This window comes from Pipistrellus kuhlii, unplaced genomic scaffold, assembly GCF_014108245.1.
Source record: "Pipistrellus kuhlii isolate mPipKuh1 unplaced genomic scaffold, mPipKuh1.p scaffold_m20_p_9, whole genome shotgun sequence".
Taxonomy (NCBI): Eukaryota; Metazoa; Chordata; class Mammalia; order Chiroptera; family Vespertilionidae; genus Pipistrellus; species Pipistrellus kuhlii.
This window is the reverse complement of record NW_023425595.1, coordinates 22,506,474-22,520,685: the sequence shown is the minus strand read 5'-3', so window position 1 is coordinate 22,520,685 and position 14,212 is coordinate 22,506,474. Positions and strand designations below refer to the sequence as shown.

Sequence of the window (14,212 nt, the reverse complement as noted above, 5' to 3'; positions counted from 1 at the left end):
CTGTTCTATTTTTTTAATGAAGAATATAAAGTTTACAGTCACATAGCTATTAAGGGTGGGAATCTGGACATAAATCCAAGTCTTCTGAATTCAAAACTCATTCTCTAAACTGTGCCTCAAAAGCTTCGACATAAACCACTGAAGATGCAGACAGGGAAGGATAATTTAGCATTTTACAACCTAAAAAGACTTGGAATGGCTTCCTATTCCAAGGAAACAACAGATTTCCTTGTATGCTTTCTCTTCAAATTAATTTTTTTTTAAATGATAAGTGAACTAATCCCTCAGGAACTCTGTTAACACAACTCTATTCAGGAAAGGGATTATTTATCCAATTTTTATTTTATCCAAAATGTGATTAATAATAATAATAATAAAGCAAAGCTAACTAACTGGCTCATAATCCCATTGTTATGGACAAAAATAGAATACTGAGGACTAGCTATGGTTGTAGGAAATATTAATCATGCTCTGTTAACCATGATTGTCTTATGTTGTTTAAAAATGGACATTCTAACCTGCTGGGAGTTGTATGTCCCCTTGACCTAGGATTCAACTTTGGACCTGGGAGTCAATGTTGGAACTGGGCCTCAACCTTGGGATGTGGTCCACTCTCATTCAGGATCTGCCTATTATCATGGAAAGATTAACAACCATGTTGCCCAAACAATGGAGTCCCACCAGAGCTGGCATTGCCTACTTCCCCATTACTGTATCCCTACTTCCCAAGTAATCTTTGCCCTATCAAACTGGCTGGTTCAGCGGGGCTACAGAGCAGATTTTTGTGGATGACCTGCTGCTCTCCCATACTGCTGGAAGTATTGGAATAAACACTCATATATGATTCAATCCTGTCTTTGCTTAATTGGCACAAGTAGTAAAAGGCAGCCCAGATTCATTGATTGTCCAGTTATACCATGACCTGTATCTCATCTGCACTGGGCTCTAAAGTCAATTATTCGAAACCAGAACAGTTTACTCAGTTCTGTAAAAATCGTTCAATCCTGGTGCCTAATGTAGTCACATCTACTAGTAATCTAGGTCACTTCATAATGAAAGAAAACTGTGGGTTCCTATGGTCTCCTTAGCAAATCTCAATTACTTACTGAGTCTTATTTAGAACATATTCATTTTATCATAGTTCAAATTTTTTAATTTTTATTTTATTTTATTGATTTTGTACAGAGAGGAAGGGAGAGAGATAGAGAGTTAGAAACATCGATGAGAGAGAGTCATCGATCAGCTGCCTCTTGCACACCCCCTATTGGGGATATGCCCGCAACTAAGGTACATGCTCTTGACCGGAATCGAACCTGGGACCCTTCAGTCCCCAAGCTGACGCTCTATCCATTGAGCCAAACCCGTCTCGGCCATAATTCAAATTTTTTAAATAACAATATATATTCCAGAGTAACAGTAAAATTACTTTATAAAAACAGGTATAATTAATTACTTTATAAAAAGATAATATATCTTAATATATAAGTCCAAATAAAATGAAGTCTCAACAAAACAAAGGTAGAGTTAAATGTCCTCTCTTGCCCAACTGGGTAGTTCAGTTGTTTAGGCATCATCCTATGCAACAAAAAGGCTGCAGGTTTGATCCCCAGAAGGAGATGGGTCGAGGGCAAAGGGGGAGTTATGGGGGACATCTGTAATACTCTCAACAATAAAACAAATTTTTAAAAATAAAATTAAATAAATAAAAAATATTATCAGATGAGCATTAAAAACTTAACAATAATGCCCTCTCCAAAGAACTTAAATAGACACTTCTCCAAAATAGACATACAGAGACATATGAAAAAATACTCAGTCACAAATCATCAGAAAGACACAAATTAAAACGACAATGAGGTATCACCTCACACCTGTCAGAATGGCTACAAACAAACAAATGACAAGTTCTGGCAAGGATGTGGAGAAAAGGGAACCCTAAAACACTGCAGGTGGGAAAGCAGACTAGTGCAGCCACTATGGAAATCAGTACAGAGTTTCCTCAAAAAATTAAATATGAGACTGCCATTTGACCCAGTGATCCTAAGAAACCTGAAACACCAATAAAAAAAATATATATATATGTACCCTATGTTCTTAGCAGCGCAACTTACAATAACTAGGATCTAGAAATAGCCAAGTGTCTATCAGTAGATGAGTGGATAAATAAGCTGTGGTACATAAATAAGCTGTCTATCAGTAGATGAGTGGATAAATAAGCTGTGGATAAACAACCCCATGGATACTTTTCAACAGTAAAAAAAGAAGGATCTCTTACCCTTGGAGACATCATGGAGGCACCTAAAGAGTATTATGCTAAGTGAAATAAGCCAGTCAGGAAAGACAAGTATCACATGATTTCATTCACATGTGAAATCTAATGAACAAAATAAACTGAGGAACAAAATAGATTCAGAGTCATGGAAGCATGGAACAGACTGTTGAATTTCAGAGGGAAGGTGGGGCTGGGTGGGTGGGTGGGACGAGATCAAACAAAGAATTTGAATGGATATATATGCATAAACCATTGACACAGACAATAGTGTAGTGAAGGCCTGGGGCGGAGGATAGGGGCAGGCTAGAAGAGGTAAATGGGGATAAAAATACTTTCAATAATAAAGATTTAAAATCAATCAATAAATAAAATTAAAATAATAATGCCCTCCCTTTTATAACATGAAATGCCTATGTTTTTGGCCTCAGGCACACAATGCTATGAGTTGTAAATTATGAAGGTCTTAGAGTAAATTCAGGAAGTGTAATCATCCTTCACAGTTGAGATATTCTGTTTATTCTATGAAGAAACATTTCAGTTTAAATTAAACTTTGAAGCTTTTGGTGTTTGCTGCAATAAGGACAAAACAAGGAAAAGAGAACATTTCACCATGTTCAGCATAATACAAGTACAATACATATTTCTGGTAAAAATGTTCAAGGAAATGAAATCACTGAGATAAAATTTCATTTAATATTGATGCCCATATTATCAAAAAATACTTAGACACAAAATTACATATCTTCATCAGTTTAAAACATAACACTTAGCACATTGATTATATTCTTTCATGAAAAAGATCATTAAAATGTTCAATATAAATTAAAAGTATATAATGTCAGTACCTTGGAAACATAATATTTAAAATTAAATAAATATATCTATAAATTTGTAGACTAATTTAATCCATGAGATTGAGTAAGATGCTATGTGACTATGATGGCTGAGAAACTGTATATTCCTAAAACTTAGGTAAGATAGAAGATTAATAGAATGCTCAATGAAGAGGATTAAGACCAACAAACTCTTTTCTTTTTCTTTTGACTTTTAGAAATGTATATGCTCTCCTTTTTAAAATTATTTTTATTTAACTTATTGGGGTGATATTGGTTAATAAAATTATATAGGTTTCAGAGGTACAATTCTATAATGCATCAAACTCTTGTATCTTAAGATTTGAAGTCATTCTGATATTTGAATTCTGAAGAAGTGAAAAATGAAAAACATGCTTAAAAGTCACCTATGAACTCCCCATTACTGCTTTCCAGCAATGGTTGCTATATTTTCATCCTCAGATAAAGATATTTAAAGGAAAAAAGATTTTTTGCTCATTTTCACAGCACACATACTAAAATTGGAATGATACAGAGAAGATTAGCATGGCCCCTGAGCAAGGATGACACACAAATTTGTGAAGCATTCCAAAAAAAAAATGAATAATCCTATATAATAAAAGCCTAATATGCTAAGTGTCTAATTTGTTTGGTCATCCATTCAACCAATTAATGCATAATATACTAATGATATGCTAAGGCCACTCAACTGCTCACTATGACATGCACTGACCACCAGGGGTCAAATGCTCCAACCAGTAGATTAGCTTGCTGCTGGGGTCCAGTCTATCAGGACTGAGCAAGATGGGCCAGGCATGCTCTGAGCCCTTCTGTGGTACCTCCCTGGCTGGCCAAATTCCTGTGTCCCTCTCTAGTCTGTGCCCTCTTGCAATCTGGGACTGCTCAGGGGATGTCGGAAAGCCAGTTTCAAGCCCAATCCCACTCAACACAGGAGCTAGTGGTCAGCCCACTACCACTGGGGAAGTGCCACTCAGCTGGAAGCCAGGCTTATTGCTAGTGAGCTCAGTGGTGGTGGTGGGAGCCTCTCCTGCCTCCATGACAGCACTAAGGATGTCTAAATGCCGGCTTAGGCCCATTCCCCTTGGGGAGCAGGCCTAAGCTGTCAATCAGGCATCCCCCAAGGGCTCCTGGACTACAAGAGGGTGCAGGCTGGGCTGAGGGACCCCCCAGCTCCAGTGCACAAATTTCATGCGCTGGGCCTCTAGTAAATAAAGTAAAAAAAGATTTTAAAGATAGCATACCCTCATTGAAATCATGAAATATTTTACTTCACTACAGAAATTAATATCTCTAAGATTTTATTTTATATTAGGGTATATATTTAAGCAGGAAAGAGATATAAAAGGGAAATAATAATAGTATTATATCATTTGGTGAAAACAAATTTGTTCAAATGTCACTTTTTAAAATAAACATATTCTTCCTACAATATATCAAGAAAAGCTTCACACTAAAATAAAAATGAAGTTTCAAAGATAATTTTGAATTATGATTAGTTTTTAAAAACCAATGGCACTACATGTTTTTAGCCTATGTTCTTCTCTTGTCTATGTTAATATAATATAATAATGTACAGATCAAAAGCACATAGTTTCAGGTAAACACATAATTAGGAATTTTACTTTTTATTTTTAAATCTCACCTGAGGATATGTTTTTATTGATGAGAGAGAGAGAGAGAGAGAGAGAGAGAGAGAGAGAGAGAGAGAGAGAGAGAGAGAGAGAGAGAGAGAGAGAGAGAGAGAGAGAGAGAGAGAGAGAGAGAGAGAGAGAGAGAAGAGGAAGAGGGAGAGAGAAACACCCTCAACTTAGGTATGTGCCCTGGCTGGAAATCAAACCCGCAACCTTTCGGTGTACAAAATGATACTCTAAGCCATTGAGCCACCGGCCAGGGCCACATAATTAGGGATTTTAAAATGAATCAATTCACCTTAGATAGTGTAGTTAAGTGGTTGAACCTTGACCTACGAATCAGAAGGTCGTGGTTTGATTCCTGGTCAGGGCACAGGTCCTAGTTTCAGGCTCGATCCCCGGGAGGAGATGGAGTGCAGGAGGCTGCCAATCAATTATCATTTCTAATCACTGAAGTTTCTATCTCTTCCTCTCTCTCCCTTCCTTTTCTAAAATCAATTAAAAATATATATTTAAAAATAAAATGAATCCATTCAGGATCAATAATTGGACATTTAAAACAATGATTTGTCCATCATACTAAATTTTTAACTCTACATTAGACACAATTAATAAAGCAACATAGCACATAAGATAAATCAGGCAGGAGTGGAGTGGAGGGAATCAACAGGGGAAAAAGGGAAAAATTTGTAAGACTTTCAAAAATAAAGCTTAAAAATATATATCCAATAAAATGTACAAATTTTTATCATATTGTAAAAAGGACTCATGACACATGTACATTGAGAAGAGTCAGCAAAAAGTTCTCATTATTATTCTTAATACATACTGCCTCACTAAAAAAGCTTAAAAGTAAGACTCACTTGACTGATTCGAAGTAACTTTGTGTGCCAGGCACCTCACTATATTATTTAAAAGAATAAAACAGTAATTATAAGATTTATAAAAGATTACTGGAAAATATTAAAGAAGACCTAAACAAATAAAAAGATATATTGTATTCATAGATTATAAGATTTAATATTGTTAAGACTGCAATGCTCCCCAAATAAATATACAGATAAAATACAATCCCTATTCAAATCCAATGGTTCTTTTTGCAGAAATGGAAAAGTGGGTCTTAAAATTCATATAAAACTTCAATGGAACCCTGAATATCCAAAACAATCTTGAAAAATAATAACTAAATTGGAGGACTCACAATTTTTAATGTCAAGGTTTACTACAAAGTTAAGTAATCACAACAGTGTGGTACTGGCATAAGGACAGACATATAAACAAATGAAATAGAAAATGAGAGCCTAGAAGTGAACTTATGCATCTATAGTCAACTGGTGATCAGCAAAGATGCCAAGGCCACTCGATAGGTAAAGAATATTGCCATGAAAAGTGGATATTCATCTATAAAATATACTTCCACACACTATATACAAAAAATTTTAACTCAAAATAGACCAAACACTTAGGTGTAAGAACTGAACTATAAAACCCTTACAGGAAAACTAGGGTTAAATCTTCATGGCTTTGGATTTAGCAATAGTTATTTAAATATGACACCAAAATAACAAACAAGAAAATAGATACATTGGACTTAATCAAAACTAAAATATTTGTGTAGCAAAGGATACTATCAAGAAAGCAAAACTTACAAAAGGGAAAAATATTATCAAATCATATATCTAATAAGGTCTTGGTACCCACAATACATAAAGAGCTCTAACAAGAATGAAAAGGCAAACCAATTTTATAATTAGCAAAAGATTTGAATAGATATTTCCCAAAGAATATATACAAATGGCCAAATGCACATAAAAATATGTTCAACTTTCATTACAAAAATGTTGAAACAGCTATTTAAAAATGTGCCTCACATATATGGTGGAAGAATTAACATAATTAAAATGTCCATACTACCCCAAGCAATCTATAGATTCAATGCAATTTCTATTAAAATACCAATGGCATATTTCATACATCTAGAACAAATATTTCAAAAATTTACATGGGGCCAAAAAAAGCCCCAAATAGTCTTATCAATCTTGAGAAAAAAGAACAAAGATATATACATCTCTATGTTCACTGCAGCATCATTTACATAGCCAAACTCTGGAAACAGCCCAAGTTCCCACCAGTAAATGAGTGGATAAAAAAGCTATGGTACATTGACCCAATGGAATACTATTCAGCTGTGGGGGTGGGAGAGAAGGGGCACTTTTACCTTTTGTGACAGCAAGGATGGACCTGGAAACTATTATGCTAAGTAAAATAAGCCAGTCAGAGAAAGACAAATACCATATGATCTCTTTCATATGTAGAATCTAATAATAAGATAAACTAGGGAACAAAATAGAAATAGGGACACTTTCAACATGGAATAAACTGACAGCTGTCAGAGGGGAGAAAGACCGGGGAACTCACTCTCTCTAAAATCAATAAAAAATATATTGAAAGGTTCTCAAAGTCATACTATGTTCATGCTCTGTTAAAAATCCTATTATTGGCCTAGGAGATCAATATATCAGCTTAAAAAAACAAACAAACAAACAAAAAACAGCAGGATAACATGGAATTTATCACTTTGTCCAATCAAGTTAGAATGTTGACTCCTCCTTCTTCCCTCCCATCCTATCTTCCTTTGCTATTTCAATAACTTCTATCTATGTGTGAGGCACAGTTTTGGGTACTAGGTCAGAATAGTTAAGAAGATATAGTCTCTGCCTTCATATTGTTCACAGTTGATTTTATTCCAAAAGCAGTAACTCTGGAAGCTAATTGCATAGTAGTTGGTCCAAATTTTATAGTCATTTCCCCAAAATTACCTAAAACTATCCTTACTCTCTTAACAACTAAACTGCACCATAAAAGTTAAGGATTACTGAAAATATGAAGTAATCATAAACATATTAACTTTCCTTTCACTTCTACTATTTCCTATAAACTATTAAAATTCAAACTAAATCTTTCAAGAAAGAGGTCAGTCTGAACTATTCCAATAAATCCTACATGTGATGAAAGCAGGAAGGGGGAGGGAGAGGGAAGCAAAGAAAAAAAAAAGAAGAAAAAAAAAAACCTTTAGTACCTGCCAAAATCCAGCAGTTGTACGATCTCTTAAAAATCAGTTGTTCTGCACATAGTGATATAATGAGGGGGGGAGGGGGGCAAGTAATTATAATTAGGTGCCTATTTTGATTCCTCTCTCCATAGTATCAGTATTGAATATCATTTGATTTTGGCAAAATATAAGGTCATTGATTGCTTGAAAGATGTGCAGTATTCTCTAAATGTTTCACATGGAAATATCTAAAAATAGAAAACATCGCAATCTCAATCACATACTAGACAGTAGGACAATTTGCAGAATTCACAAATTTAAATATATAAACAAAACAAAAATATTAATAATATTTTTAAAAACTCAATACTCTGGAAAGGAAAATAATTTTTTAACTTATACATTAAAAAATTGACAATGCTATGAAAACTCATTAAAACTTTGAGTGTGTAGATTTATTGAATCTAATTTACCACTAATTAGCTGATTATCTACCAAGATAACTATAATTATTTTTTTTTAAATTATTTTTGCTCAAGTATGATAGGTAATTTAAACACTTAGATGTTTTACTTAAATAAAATGTATTAGTACCTGGGGTAGGGTGTGGGGGTGAACTAGAAGGGGTCAATGGGGGAGAAAGGGGAAATATATGTAATACTTTCAACAATAAAGATTTAAAATGTGAAAAATAAATCAATTTTAAAAATATATTAGCATTATTATCCTATAATATATAATAAAAGCCCAGTGACCATAACAACTGGAATGACTGCTCGACCCATTTGCTATGAGGTGCACTGATCATCTCTTGTCCCTCCCCTTCACCCTCGCCCACAGGTTCCAATCGCAGCATGGTGAAAGGGAAACCACAGGAAACCAGATGGGTGGTGGTGGGGCAAGACTGGGGACTGGTGAGTAGGCAGAATGACCAACCTCTTGGTCCCTCCCCCAGCACACATGCTTCGATGGATCAGTGGCAGGGTGAGACTGGGGACTGGCAAATGGGCAAAAAATGGCCCTGATCGTAAGCTAGGCCTAGGGACCCTACATGCTCACAATTTTGTGTTCTGGGCCTCTAGTTACATAGTTAGTCTTAAACATATAAAAAATTTTACCAGAAGAATTTCACTGAACAGAAGTTAATTTGCTTTAAAAAGTGGAAATATGATGAACATATAAATAAGCAGAAGTGCCTTTCATCATGTGCCCTGACTAGTTAGGTAAAAATTATGAACAAATTTGTATTTACCAATAATTCAATAATATGTTTTGGTAGTTCTATATCCAGATGTGCTTTTTAATAAACATGTTTACTTTTCAGGATTCTGATCTCAACATCTTGATTGGAAAAACTGATATATCATTTCCAGGTTTTTGATACTTATACTTTTTTTGTAAAAGAAAAAAATAATCAAAATTTTATTATGTTTGATTCAAGATAAGGATTCACTCAAAAAGACTCAGAAAGAGCCATAGCTCTTGATTCTATTCTATAGCATCTCCTTACCTCCAGCAGCTAACCAAAGGTACTTAAATGAATATAGAATCATCACTGGAAACAGATCATTTAGTAATAGGTTCAAATAGTCAGAATAACTGAAGGTATTACTCAGTCATATTTATCAGGGTTTCATTAAAGTCCTAGTCTAAAAATGATAAATAAAAAAAATCAAAAGCACCAAAATTACACATCTCCAAATCAACAACACTCTCCACCAATCAATTAAATATGACTGAAATAAATGGAACTATGGCTGGAAAATATATCAAACGGTTAGATGTTCTAAAACTACCATAGCCCTAGTCTGTTTGGTTCAGTGGATAGAGCACTGACTTGCGGACCAAAGGATCCTGGGTTTGATTCCAGTTAAGGGCATGTACCTTGGTTGCAGGATTATCCCAACCCAAGCCCTGGTGTGTGCATGCAATCAATGTATTTTTCTCTCATCAATGTTTCTGTCTTTCCCTCTCTCTTCCATGCTCCCTAAAAATCAATGAAAAATATCTTTGGGTGAGGATAAACAAAAAATAAAATAAATAAAATAAAAACTACCTGCAATGCTGACCAAACTCATTTTTTTTCTCAGAGAACATTGCCTTCTTCACACTTCCTTCCACTAAGATGAAAGTACTCCAACTATGTCTTTTGAAGCCCAATAACTCAAATACAATTAAAGATTAACAGTGGCATCTTTTCTAAGATATGGTTCAAATGGTGTTATGAACCAATGTCACCCCAATAAATTCAACTTAAAAAATATATAACCACACAATCACATGCAAAAGTGACCATAAAAGTATTAGTTATTAATTTAGGACAAACATTTGTAACGGCTCTATGTTGATTAAACAATTTAACATTTCAATTTAAAGTTTAAGATTTCAGATTTGCTTTCAGCAAATAACAGCAAATTTATCCTCACCATAAATTTACTTTTATGCGAATTGCTGCTAATATTTTAAAAGTCTTGCTCTTTGTTTTATTTCCTTTTTTATATAGTAAAATGCATGGGAAGTTAATTCATAAAATAAAAAATGCATACAAATTTTATTCTGTATACAAACAATATTACACAATTCACAGGCTTCAATTGTGAGTTCTTCTGGGAGCAAATGTCATTTCATACCAGGAATTTGTGACTTTATTCTCTAACTTTTCATTATTCTTATAACCCACAACATAATTGCCACACATAATTTTCCTTTTTCAGTGTCAGTTAAATGTCTTTGAAGCTTCAGAATCCCAAAATTTCTAATGATATTCTCAAAATGTAGTGTTTCTAATTAGTGTTATAAAGACACTTTTCACAACTAGTACATATAACTCTGGTTTTTCATAAAATTTCATCTTTCCCTTCCGTCCTCCCTCCAAAATATATCCTTAAATACTGGAAAATGTTATCACATATGTCAAAAGTCTCCTAAACATAGTGTATATGTGTGTGTGTGTGTGTGTGTGTGTGTGTGTGTGTGTGTATACCTCATACCCTAAACTCCCTTCTGTAAATTTTACTTTATTTCTCTACAGTAACTGTATCCAATAAATATGCTCCTTCATCCAAATTTCCTCTTGACTATACACTATTCACTACCTCTGGCATGTCCCTGCAATGCTGACCTCTGACATGTCCCAGATTAACATCTTTCCTTTCTTTCATAAAGCTTCTTCTAACATAAAGCTGGCAATTTCTACATGAGGGCAATCTCTACATAAAATTCCATGACTCTTTCATTTACCATTCCATAACTTTTTGCTCATATATAATTCTCTTATGTATCTATTTCAGATATACTTATTTCTCACCTTATAAATAATAATATTGGCAATAGTATTTATTATTGTTATTATTATTATAAGTTATAAAATCAGAAGTATCATTATTAGCTCCCACAAGGCTATGGAAATATTTCATGTCTTATACAGAGCAAGAGTTGTGCCTTATATTTGGGTAATAAAGATGTATGATTAAGCCCTTTTGCTATATAACTACATCATAATGTACATCATAAAGGCCCACTTAGCGAGTGATTAGTTCGGTCTAGTAAAGACCCATTAAATGTCAAATGCTGGCTCTGTCCTTAAGAAGTCAAATCACAGTGTCAAAAATTAGCCAAACATCGAAAATATTTTTTCTACATGATACCAACTATCAAGAATCTCTGATTTATATTCTTGACTTAACTAGATGTTTTCCCATTGTGTAAGTGGCCTTTGAAACTAAAGCAGAAACATCTTAGAAAAGCATTTTCCTGAGCACTGATCATAGTAGGACTCTCATAGCTCTATAAACTCCACTGGCTGGCCAAACTTTAAAAAAATCAAATAATGCCTTAGCCAGGTGGCTCAATTGGTTGGAGCTTTCATCCCATAAAACAAAAAATTGTGGGTTTGATTCCCAGTCAGGACATACCTATGTTGCAGGTTCAATCCTTAATCAAGGTTTGTGCTGGAGGCAACCAATGAATGTTTTCTCTTCTCTTCTCTCCTTTTCTCTCCTTTTCTCTCCTTTTCTCTCCTCTCCTCTCCTCTCCTCTCCTCTCCTCTCCTCTCCTCTCCTCTCCTCTCCTCTCCTCTCCTCTCCCTCCCCTCCCCTCCCCTCCCCTCCCCTCTTCTCTTCTCTTCTCTTCTCTTCTCTTCTCCTCTCTTCTCTTCTCTTCTCTTCTCCTCTCTTCTCTTCTCTTTTCTTCTCTCCTTTTCTCTCCCTCCCTTCTCACTCCTTCACTCCCTTCCTCCAAAATATATCCTTGAGTGAGGATTTTTTTAAAAATTAATAAAATAATGTATTCTTAACTTTCTAACCTCCTGCCTTCATTAGCCAATCTTTCTGAGGTTCACCTAAAAAATTCCCTTCCTACCACCTGGGAATTTTTAAATCTCCCACCTGCTCAATACTCTTCAGAAAGACAGCCTACCTTTTTCTGTGCCAAATCTGCAAGAAATGCCAAGGATTGCTCTCATACCATTCAAGTGCTACTGACTAGGGGAAACTATGCTTGCTTGAGTGGAAAGGATAATTTACAAAGAACGAAGATATTCACTATGTGCTACAATCGCTGGTCTGTAAGTGAGAATTTCGTCAAGTTTCTCATATGCCTCTTTGAGAACTTTTGTCCAAAGCAGAAACCTAACTTCACTATATCTGTTATTTCTCAAGACTTCTAACATTCTAAAGATGAAGGGGTTGTACTCTGGTAAACTGAGAAGGAAAGGTTAAGGCCCTTGTTTTTTCAACCACGATTAGACCAATGCTTTAGTCCAGGGATTGAATGAACTAGTTGTGAAACCTAATCCTCATGAGCAAACTAGCCTGTTTAGCGATACAGTAAGTATACCCTCTTCTGATTCTCCATATGGAGCGCCAATTTAAAAAAAATGAGAATTCTCAGCTAAATAGCAGCTCTTCTTTCAAAGTAAAAAACAAAGCCCCTCTCACAGTGCTTACATTTGTGATACATCTGTAAAGTGATTTTTTAGCATCAGAAAGCATTTTAATTGTAGTAAACTGAACAATGCTGAAATTGTTTGAAGAGGAGATTAAATTTAATGAAATTCACAAACAACCCCTTTTAGAAAGTAACAACAATTTTTTGAACATTAAAGAGTAGCTCATTATATCAAGACAACTCCACTGTAAAAAACAGTCTGACTTCAATCAGTGCGTATCTACATGTTAATGAACTTGCTATATAAAGCAGGGACTGAGCAAAAAATAATAAAAAGACTGTCATAAAGCATATTTGCTAGGAAAAAAATTCTTTAATCAATAAAACACCTTTTCACTAGGACCTTAATAATATCTGAAACTCTTTCAAACAACACAAAAGGAAGATGATACTCTAAAGTTTATTTAAGACGTTAACGCAGCTTGTACATTCCTATAATGTTCATGCACTGTCATCATCACCATTCCAAAGACTTTTAAGTTTCAAAAGACGTATACAGCTTAGAACAAAGTCTTTGTCATAATGATTTTGTTGCTGACCCCTGATCAAACAGACAAATCTGAAACTGAAAAGTGAGAGCCAACCAATGACCTTTGATTAGAAGCACAAGCCTCAGCTTTAATAAAATGCCTCATTCATGGCTCTTTGGTGCCAACAAGAAAGGTGTGTTATAGAAAGGAGCAGTCAATACACCATTTACACTCATTCAATGATATCCATTATTCACAGTTGGAATAATGTGTGACACAGGTGTCTTACAAATGGCAAAATCAAAACACAAAAGTGCAGCTTTCTATCTTTAAAATAAATAAATCACTTAACCCCTGTCTCTTAGTTACTTGTTACTGCCTTTCATGCCTTACTAATCATATTGTACTAATCTTCTTTCCTAAACTGTAATTTTCACAGTATTTGTTGCTATTACTGAGACTATCAGGAGCGCTGGCATGTTTACTTCTGAACTTGTGATTTTTCTAGGCTATCAGTGTACCATTCAAATGCATGTCTATAGTGCTTATTTTAATTAAAGTAAAGTTTGAAATTTGTGTGGGGTCTTTTGCCTTTATTTTTCAAAGAATAAAGAAAGTTTCAGACTATGGCCAGAGTTAGCCTATTTTCATGCCAAATATCAGGCTACCGTTAAAAGCAATGGTTTAAGAAAATGCAAATCAAGTCCAAATTTTTTTACTTAGCTTCTGAGGATGAGAGGTTGGATAAGGCAGTTTTCAAAGCAAATCCATTCATAAATGCTGTGGATTGATACAAAGGAACTGTTAAGGCCAGTTAGAATTGGAAACTAGGATGATTTGGTACTTGCAGGCTACACAGTGCATGCCTGAAAGTGATCCCTTTAAGCCAGGAAACTAATATATTTCAATTTTTGCTCTAAGACCAAATGGCTTCAAGTGTAATTGCCAGTGTTATTACTAGTACCTAACACTGTCCCTAAAACATT

At 34.7% G+C, this 14,212-nt stretch overlaps 1 protein-coding gene and 1 non-coding gene across 4 annotated transcripts in view; one reads left to right on the top strand and one right to left on the bottom strand.

Moving 5' to 3' along the window:
- The window catches only part of SOX6 (SRY-box transcription factor 6), a 525,015-nt gene that overhangs the window by 476,531 nt on the left and 34,272 nt on the right, over positions 1–14,212 (bottom strand). The gene's annotated exons all lie outside the window — the stretch shown is intronic.
- Positions 3,597–3,703, top strand: LOC118713886. Its single transcript, XR_004986432.1, has one exon. It is a non-coding gene; the product is annotated as a U6 spliceosomal RNA (small nuclear RNA).